The sequence below is a fragment of the Cnephaeus nilssonii genome, assembly GCF_951640355.1.
Source record: "Cnephaeus nilssonii genome assembly, chromosome: 5".
Classification (NCBI taxonomy): domain Eukaryota; kingdom Metazoa; phylum Chordata; class Mammalia; order Chiroptera; family Vespertilionidae; genus Cnephaeus; species Cnephaeus nilssonii.
In genome coordinates, this window is record NC_137076.1 from 93,717,247 (window position 1) to 93,728,030 (window position 10,784).

Below are 10,784 nucleotides of genomic sequence, written 5' to 3' on the forward strand. Positions count from 1 at the left end.
GGCCAGACCAAATGATTTCTCAGGTCTTAGATGGCCCATGGGCCGGCTGTTCCCCACCCCTGGAAGCTGGAAAAGGCCATGAATGGATTCTCCCCTGGAAGGAATGCAGTCTTCTTGACACCTTGACTTTAGCCGGGAAGACTTATTTTGGACTTATGATCTCTAGAACTATCTACATATATAAAAGCCTAAGCGACCAAACAACCATACGACCGGTCGACCAGTTGCTATGACATACACTGACCACCAGGGGACAGGTGCTCAATACACAGGACCGGGCTCCCTCCTGTCTTGATCGGTCCTGTGGGGATCGGGCCGAAACTGGCTATCCAACATCCCCCAAGGGGTCCTGGATTGCGAGAGGGTGCAGACCAGGCTGAGGGACCCCACCGGTGCACAAATCCGTGCACTGAGCCTCTAGTAGTATAATAAATGTGCATAGTTTTAAGCCACTATGTTTGTGGTAATTTGTTATAGTAGCAACAGGAAACTACAATATACTTGTCTTTTCGTTAAGGGTTTCTTTATTGCGAGTTTTGCCTGGGTGGTTCAGGGGTGTGTGAAGTTTTTCCAGAACACAGAATTGTGTTTACTCCTGAAGACCTGTGCCTGGACTTTCAATGGACTGTAACTTATATTTAATTCATCTGTTTTCTCACCCGCTAGCACCATGCTGGGTTTACCACATATCTAGCATTCAATCTCAGAGACATCCGACCATTGGTCCAGCTGTTTCTGCACATGAGGCCATGTTCCGAAGTGGTAATTCTATTCGTTAGTAAACTTACAGCTGTGTAACCACTTTGTCTACACCAAAATTGGTCACTTCCAAGTAATGGCAGTGTATTAATATGTGCTGTATACTGAAATGTAAGAAACATGTTTTGTTTTTTTGAGACCCAGAAAAGACTCCACAGGAAGAACTCTTTCTTACATTCAAAAGAAAATCTTGGCCATTTCCAAACTCTCAATATTTACCTACTCTTGTGCTTGTCAGAAACAGTAATTCTCACCATTTTTGCTGGAAAATTTTCTCTTGAGAATGGAGGCTGATATTTTCCTAGCTTTCAGACTTTATCCTGTGGCCTCTCTCTCTAATCTGCGGGGCACAGAGAGGTCAGGGTTGAGCAGGTAATGGGTAGGCAGCTACCGATTGGTCTTTGGAAGACAAAAACATGAGCAGGAGAATGGGAACTCCATATTCTCTTCCTTCCTGACCTAAGACCAGAGAAGAACTGATTCTCTCATTTATCTGATAGAGATCCTCATACAAGTGAATCTCTCTCTCTTTTTTTCTTTCCAATTTTGAGGTGCTAGCTGAACGTGTCTGTTTTTTAAAAATATATATATTTTATTGATTTTTTACAGAGAAGAAGGGAGAGGGATAGAGAGTTAGAAACATCGATGAGAGAGAAACATCGATCAGCTGTCTCTTGCACACCTCTTACTGAGGATATGCCCACAACCAAGGTACATGCCCTTGACTGGAATCGAACCCGGGACCTCTCAGTCCGCAGGCCAACGCTCTATCCACTGAGCCAAACTGGTCAGGGCTGAACGTGTCTGTTTTGTGTTAGAAATGAAATCTAAGGAACAGAAACTTGAACCTCTTTAAAGTGGCTTATAATCATAGAGAGGATAAATGGTGATGGAAAAATAATAAAATATTTAAAACACGGCTTATAAGGCTCTCTCTCCATGACCAGGCAGACACTTTTCCTTACCTGTCTGGCCTCTTCTCTCATCATTTGGTCTCCCAATCTTCCAACCATTCTGAATTATTTTGGTTTTGTTCTAACATTCCGAGTCTCTGCTATTTCTTAGCTTATACCTGACTCACCCTTGTGCCCCTGTCTTTGGTGACTCTTACACAGCCGTCATCTTGGAAGTTGCTGTCTCAGGTTAGCTTCCCCTGATCCCATAGCACTCCGAGCAGCCCCCCCCCCCCCCCACAACACAGCTCTAACACACTGCGTTACTGATGACCACTTACTTATCTTTCTCCCCCGCTAGACCATAAGCTCCTAGTGGGTATGCTGCTTGGGGGCCTGTGTCCTTTCTGTTGATTCTTTTCCCCACTCTGCCTGGCACTTCCTTCTAACAGACTGGCACTCTGCCCACAGGCCAAACCTGCCTCAGTCAGCCTTTTATGTGCCACCATTTGTTTTCACTGCGCAGTTGTACATGACCGAGCAAACGTCAGACGGGGCACCTGTAATCCAACAGTCCGGAGATTTTAGGCACTTCCGTTCATTCCTGGAGCAGTCACCGAGCCTTGGCAATAGGCAATTTACATTCCGGACAACGAGTTCTTAAGCCGCTTCAGTGGCTACATTTTGAGAATAGTGGAAAAACCCCGACCCTTGGCTAATTAGACTGAATCAGTTTTCATAATTCGACTCTATTCAGCAGAATGGTTAGCAAACTTCATTATCAGCAGCCTGATGAGAAAGCTTTTTAGCTTCTAATATAGATCTTTTGAGTAATTTCGATTCGCAACTAAACTCTGGCACTCTGCAGAGCAGTGTTTGTTGGACAAGATGATCTCCTAGTTTCATCGTTATAAATAATTTCAAAGTGGGCGCAGGGAAAGCATACAAGTAGCATCTTGTCCATGTATGTTTACTCCGCAGAAAGGACAGCTGACAGCCACGGTTGAAAGCAGCCACATTAAACCCAAGTAACCCAGGAAGCCTGCATTGGCTGAACTTGTAAATTGATATCCCTCCCCCTTCCCCCCCTCCCCGCCCCCATATATTTGGGACATTGCCAGAATCTAAAAGACTCTTACCAATTAATCTTTAAGAAATTTCCAGAAAAGATATGCGAATTACCAGGTGACAGACATCCCTGGGCTTTCCCTTTTGTGACACTCACCACAGAGGCCTGAAAGCTCCATGAAGGCAGAGACCATTTCTGTCTTTGCCACCGAATCCCCAGCATGCAAAGCAGACACTGCGTCCATAGTCGTTGGGCGGCTAGATGAATGAATGACACGGATGAATACCCTTCCATAGTGATATAATATTGGACTTGGTATATACACGTTTTTCTCTTTGGCAGCCCAGCCTAACTGACTCTGTTCTCAGTTAGGATTCTACAGCTTATTTGGACAATTGCTTTGCATCCTGATTCAGTGAGATGGCTGCATACTACATCACCCCAAACCTTGCGAGTTATCCGTCAATAACATTTGTTGTGCTCACAAGTCTGTCTTCTGAACAGGGCTGGGAGGAGACAGCTCATTTCTGCTCCATTGGAGAGGGCTGGGCGGCTGGGAGGCTGCAGAGTGAGCGCACCTGAGAGCGGCTCCCAGCCCGGCCAGGACTGCGGGAGCTGGGGCTGCGCCCGCCCGGCCTCCACCATCGCCTCTTCCTGGCTCTGCCCCAGGCACCTCTTCCCGCTCCGGGGGTTCACCTTCTAAGGAGAGAGAAAAGGCCACCTAAGGCCAACTGACTGTGGTCCAGAAATACTAGAGGGAAAATTCCAGAAATAAACAATTCATAAGTTTTAAAAATTGCGCACTGTTCCAAGTGGCGGGATGAAATCTCGCGCAATCTCGGCGAAGCATCCCTCCTCTCACGTCGTCACGCTGCAGACGCTCCCCGTCGCCGAGTAGCCATCTTGGTCATCAGCTGGGCTGTGTACCTGCTGCTTGGGTTCAAGTCACCGTCATAGTCCCCTAACGCAACGTCACGATACTCCGTCATTCACCCACTCCATTTCGTCACGTCGGCATTTTATCATCTCACATCATCCGCAGAAGGGTGAGTACAGCGCAATAAGGTATTTAGAGAGAGAGACCACATTCATGTAACTTTTATTACAGTATATTGTTATCATTGTTCCCTTCTCTTGTTAGTTACTGCTGTTAATCTCGTCCTGTGCCTAATTTGTAAATTAAACTGTATCACAGATAGGTATGTATAGGAAAAAAACGGGCCCGGTACTACGTATTCTTGGTTTCAAGCATCTACTGGGCGGAGGTGGGGGGTGGGGGGGTGTCCTTGAACATATTCGTTTCGAATAAGGGGGGCCTACTCAGTTGACCCTTGAGCAACATGGGGAGTTAGGGGCAATTGGTGTTTGGTGCTTACAAAGTGTTTACAGAACTCCAAGGAGTTTCCCCTATCCAGGGAGGCAAGAGGATAAAGGAGCTGCTGAGTTGACACCACAGGTGTGTGAGTCTCTGACCCTTGTTCTTAAAATGTCTGATAAGGTAGAGTTGAGATGAAATGACTGGACCACACGCCGCTATAACTGAATGTTGTCCAAATGTGGGGTTGCATGCAAGGCTTGTGTTTAAGAACGCAGGTGTTAGAGAACGTTTTCCTCCTAGCTCTTCCCTTTATTTTCTTTATTTTTTAAAATATATTTTTATTGATTTCAGAGAGGAAGGGAGAGAGAGAGAAGCATCAATGATGAGAAAGCATCATTGACCGGCTGCCTCTTGCACGGACCCTGCTGGGAATCAAGCCCGCAACCTGAGCATGTGCCCTTGACTGCAATCGAACCCGGGACCTTTCAGTGCACAGAGTGACGCTCAATCCACTGAGCCAAACGGGGTAGGGCTAGCTCTTCCCTTTAAATGTGAACTTTGTGCCAGGACACACTGTCCTTAAGCCTCAGGTTCCTTGTCCTTAAAACAGGGGTAGTACCAGCATCCACCTGGTAAGATGGAGGTAGTGTGGAGTGGTGGTTAGGAACCAGGTCCACGCTGGCTCCACCGTCTATTAACTCTCTGTTAGTTTGGGCAAGTTCTTCACTTCTCTGGGCACCAGTTTCTCCATGTAGAGAATAGAGCTAACGATAGGGTTGCTATAAGAATTTAATAATTGAGAGAGGTAAGGGACTTAGACCAGTGCTGTTGTTATTAGAAGCAGGAGTGAAATTGGGGGAGCCAATGTCAAAAAGCCTGAGTGGGCGTTGGTAGATACCCTTCTGGTTTGACTCCTATCACCATGGGGCAGCCCTCCAAAGGTATTTGATTTGTCCCTCCCTCCTTTCCTCTGTTTTAAAAACCTCCATCCCTTCCGTTCAACAAAATGCCTGTTGAAGTCACCCTTTGGGCTGTCAGCTTAGCTTACCATGATTCTCCCTTCTCTTTTGCCCTCTTTCAGTGTCCCCACTAATTGTGATTAAACCACACAGCCCTTTGTACATCTTAAACTAATATAATACTGAATATCAACTGTACTTGAAAAATTAAAATAAATAAATAAATACTGCCCCCTCCCCTTAACCTCATAGCCCTGACTATCTGAACTTAGCAAATTGGGTAACTGTGGATACCTGATTCAAGCAGGGCAATCAGTTCCTTCCCTGGAATTTGGAATTAGGACCAAAGAGGAGACAAGGGATTTTTTTTTTGCATGGCTGACGGTTAGGCACATTTTTTGTGCTCCATTGTGTTCTGCTTGGGGCTCTGGCCCCTCCGGGCAATTGTCCTGTTATTCTCAGCATAGGTCTCATGATTAACAGCCTTTGGCTTCCAGTAAACCTGCCTCACCCAGTTTCCAGTGGACCGCCTACACCTGGCCCCCACCTGCACCTGGTCCCACCGGTTACTGCCTGACCCTTACAAGAGACAAATATCCTGCTCCTTCTACTCTGCCCTGCTGATGCCGTTTTGGCCTCAGCCCTTCTGCTGGCAGATGCAACAATACATTTATAATTTTTTACCCCTTTTGGCCTTGTGCGTTCCTCCTTCGGCCACCCTAACATTTGGTGCCGAAACCCAGGAGGGTTCCACGGGGCAGGGGAGCCATCGCCCATCTTTGGTCACCCTGAGTGTGCTTCTCGGAGAGCAATAGGCAGTGGCAGCTCGACCTGGGCTTACATGCGAATCCTACTCAGGTGACATGATTGCCGGCCTTGATTAGGCCTCCCTTCCTTAGGGCCCTCCAGAACCAGCCAAGGAGGACGCTGGATCGGGGACCTCTCCTTCCCATTGCTGAGCCTATACTCAACACCGGCTCATTTCATCTCCTATAAGTGACAATTGGGTCACCCTCCGAATTGGATTTCTGATTTGCCTTCTCAGACGAAGAACTAGCGCTAGGCCAGGAATCCTCTCCAGTCCGGCCTCGGCCCCGGGAACAGGTCCCATAGTCTTCCTTGTAGCAGGGATGCCCGCCACGTGGGTTAGACTGCCCTCCTCCCTCTGGAGCCTGACTAGACAGTGGGGACGCCCTCCCTCTAGTCTAGCTTCCTGGGTCTCCCTTTGTTGCATACCTCCTCTTTCTAATTTACACTATAGGGAATTCTTTTCTGTCTCTCCCCACCCTCCCTCAACCCCCCAAACCACTCCTCTGGGATGTCTCCTCCTTCCTTTCCACGGAGGTCTGGCCAAAGTGCCTTATCCACAATATAAATTAGACTATGATTCACACTGGCCTGAGAATAGGACTTTTGATTTTCATATTCTCAGGGACTTACACAGTTTCTGTCACCGCAATGGGAAATGTTCAGAGATGCCGGACATCCAGGCCTTCCTCCTCTGCAGTCACCCTTCTCTCTGCCAGGACTGCACCACTTAGCAAATTTTTCTTCCTTCTAAACCTTCCTCAGTGTAGTCCCTTTCTGATGAACCTCTCTGATTGAGCTGATCATTCGGTCCCAAACCTATTGCTCCTCTCTTAACCATGGCATCATTCTCTCCTATAATTTCTTCTCTTTCAAATAGAAAACCACAAAATTTGTCTCTTAAATAATTAGAAAAACGTGATCCTCAAACTTTATTTATTTATTTATTTAAATTTAAATTCTATATTGTTTAATGTATTACCTATGTCTCCTTTTCCCCTTATTGACCTCTCCCCGGCCACTCCCATCCTCCAGCACATGCCCTCACCCCCCTACTGTCTTCTGTCCGTTGGTTATGCTTATATGCATGCATACAAGTCCTTTGGTTGATCTCTTCCCCCTTCCCACCCTCCCCTGCTTTCCTTCTGAAGTTTGACAGTCTGTTTGATACTTCTATATCTCTGGATCTATTTTTGTTCATCAGTTTATGTTCATTATATTGCACAAACGAGTGAGATCATGTGAAATCTACCTTTCTCCGACTGGCTTATTTTGCTAAGCATAATGCTCTCCAGGTCCATCCCTGCTGTTGAGAATGGTAAGAGGTCTTTCTTTTTTACAGCAGCCTAGTATTTCATTGTGTAGATGTGCCACAGTTTTCTAATCCACTCATCTGCTCATGGGCACTTGGGCTGTTTCCAAATCTTAGCTATGGTGAATTGTGCTGCTGTGAACATAGGGGTGCATATATTCTTTCTGATAAGTGTCTATTTAGGTCTTTTGCCCATTTTTTGATTAGATTATTTATCTTCTTTTTGTAGTTGTATGAGTTCCCTATAAATTTTGGAGACTAAACCCTTATCAGATATAACATCGGCAAATATGTTCTCCCATGCAGTGGGCTTTCTTGTTGTTTTGTTGATGGTTTCTTTTGCTGTGCAGGAGAATTTTATTTTGATGTAGTCACATTTGTTTATTTTCTCCTTAGTTTCCATTGTCCTAGGAGCTATATTGGTAAAGATATTGCTACGACATATGTCTGATATTTTGCTGCCTATGGATTCCTCTAAGATTTTTCTGACCCTCAAATTTTAAAAAGAGAAATTGATTTTCTTCCCCAATATCAACTCTGGGACAGGGAAGTCTGGCCTGTAAATAAATCTCTAAATTGTAGCACAGTTCTCCAATTAAATTTGTTTTGCTAATACTTATAACACTTTTACTAAGGTAGGGCTTTAAGGAAAACTTTCCTCACAGCCCCGGCAAACTGCCTGCCTTCCTCTATAAGCCCTCCTCTCCCCCTCCCGCCCTCCACCTGTTTGCCAGGGAGCAACAGCTGTTTAATCCTTTCTTTGCTGCAAGACTGCAGGCACTTGCCTAACAGTCCTGCCACTACCAGGAGCGGAGAGCTCACTATCACCTAAACCTTAGCATGTTATCTCTAAGGAAATATTACATAAAAAAACACGTTAAAGAAATTATTTGAGTCTGGTAAGGGCCGAAAATTTTTGAAATACATTTTATCCAATAGACAGCCTCAGGCATTAGAAAAAATTACCAAAACTAGCCTTAGAACCCCAGACTCCCACTGAGCAACTAAAAGATGAAACTTTCAGCATTTTTTAACACTTGAGACAGGGCAGAGGAAAAGCAAGAAAGCCCTCCCATAAAAACAAGCGGCTCACTTTTAAGCCGTATGCCACCTCAAGGGCTGTGCCCTCTCTGCCACAAATTTAGCCCCTGGAAGAGGGACCGCCCCGGGGGCAGAAGGTCCCCAGGACCTACCCACATAATGGCCTTAAGCTGATGGAGCCCAACACTTCAGTCAGCCCCACTAAGAGCATCACCATTAAAAGGATGGAGCTCAGGGTGGCCCTCCATGTGTCGGGTAACAAATTTTTCTTAAATGCCCGGGCTGCTTACTCTCACCAAGGCCTCTTTCTTCCAAAACATGTTTAATCACTGGGGTGACTAGGCATCCTCAACACTACTCTTTCACCCTACCCCTTCAACTGCAGCCTCGAGAATCTTACTTTTAGCCATGCCTTTCAGAAACTACAGGGAGGAATACAGCCCCTCCCCTTGTAAGGAAAGAATGTGGCACTTTTGAATCCCAGTGGCTGGCAAGAGTGCAGCACTAATTCCCCCCCCGCCCCCCCCCACCCCCCCGCCTGTCTTCATTCTAAACAAAAAGGCTGCCCATAAGGTGGTCAACTATGATACACTTAATAAAATCACTCATGGCCTTGAGGAAAACCCAGCTCTCTCCCTCTCCTGCCTCACAGAGGCCTTACAGAAATTTACCACCTGAGACCCCACCTCCCCAGAGGGCATCCTTCTGAACACCCATTTTATATCCCAATCAGCTGCCGACATATGCCACAAACTTCAAAAAATAGACAGAGGTCCACAAATCCCTCAAAAAGACCTCATTAACCTGGCCTTTAAGGTCTTTAATAATAGAGATGAGGAGACCCAAATCCAAAAAGTCAAGGATTTCTTCTGCCATGCTAAAAATAACAAGTCATATTTTTAAAAGAGAAATGAAGATAATCTAAAAGCATAATTTGGAAACAATTGGTCTGGAATATCTCCTCATTACGGATTCATTTGCTATGCACTGTAATAGAGCTGGTCCTTGAAAACGCATTTAGAATTCCAATGACTCTCACATATATCTTCTATAAGGCTTGGCCTCTGTTTTAGAGGAAGCTATTAGAAAACATCCATAATCTCTCATTCTGGTTATAATATTTCTGTGGTATAGGAAAGGCATTAAAAAAGAAGACTTTCACACATCGCGTTTGACTCGGGCAGATGTTAATTAGAAACAAAGCAATTTATGTTTAATTTAATGGCAGCGAGAGATCCATTATACTGTTCCCTGGTCAGACACAGTGCAATGAAGGTAGATTTCTATGTTATTTCTCTCTCTCTCTCTATCCCCTTTGTCTTTCACAGTCACAGTTTAATGTATTTCCTGGGGATTCTGTCTCTCCATTTTCTCTCCTATTTGATACTTTCCTATATTGTCACTATTAAATTTGAAATTTAATTCTTTCCTGCTTCTGAGCTTTTGGTTATTTGTTTTTGCATCCTGTAGCTACACATTTTTAATTTTATTTACAGTGGGCAGAATCAACGTGGATTATTCAGGGGGTGGCAACCTGATTACTAGGTCACATGGACTGTTTTTCACTTTCCTTTTCCTCTTGTGGATATTATAACCTTTCCCTGTTTACTACATACTCATTGATAATTACCTAGGGATGAAGGAGGGAAAAGAACTCAAACAATTAAAATGTGGTGATTTTTGAGCACATTTGATGAAAGGTTGGTTGGGAAGTATTTGGAACTCCTGGCTATAAACAGGAGTTTGATTATCAGCAAAGCTGCTTTCCCCGGAAATAGCGACTTTCCTGGGTTAGAATGATAGGCTATAGAGGGAAAGGCTCACAGTATTCTGAGGACAAACTCGGTTTTTGGTAATGTATGTCTGTCTTTCTTTCTTTCTTTCTTTCTTTCTTTCTTTCTTTCTTTCTTTCTTTCTTTCTTTCTTTCTTTCTTTCTTTCTTCCTTTCTTCTTTCTGTAATTAAGAGTTCAAAGCCCTGTTTATTTTTTGTTTGTTTGTTTGTTTTTCTGAAGTTTCAAAAAGCTGTAAGAAAAAGTTTTCTTTTAGCCCTGGATGGGTGGCTCAGTTGGTTGGAGTGTCATTCCACACACCAAAAGGTTGTGGGTTCGATTCCCCGTCAGGGCACATACCTAGGTTTTGGGTTCAATCCCCAGTTGGGTTGCGTAAGGAAGGCAACTGATCACTGTTTCTCTCTCACATTGATGTTTCTCTCTCCCTTCCTCTCTCTCTAAAAATCATTAAGAAAGCATGTTCTCGGGTGAGGATTAAAATAAAATTTAAAAAAGTTTCCTTTTAGGAAGATGGGTCTAATGGAGACCTCTAGGCGGCTTCATGGGATCACTGCTTCTCACTTGGGAAGGCAGAACAGTCAGAACCCCCGCTCTCTTTGTTGAAAGACGGAGGTAGGTAGTGTGACTGTCAGGCCCATGCATGTGCGTTCTGGTCCAGTCCATGTTTTGCTATTCACTAGCTATGTGATGGCAGAAGCAGTACAAAGAAGGAAAATATATGGACAGTTTATGTGCTGTTGTTATATGCCAGACATTTCATTTATACTTTGTTCTTACAGAAACCTTTTAAAATAGGAAAGTTATTTAATATGTAGGGAAACTGAGTCAGGGAGAG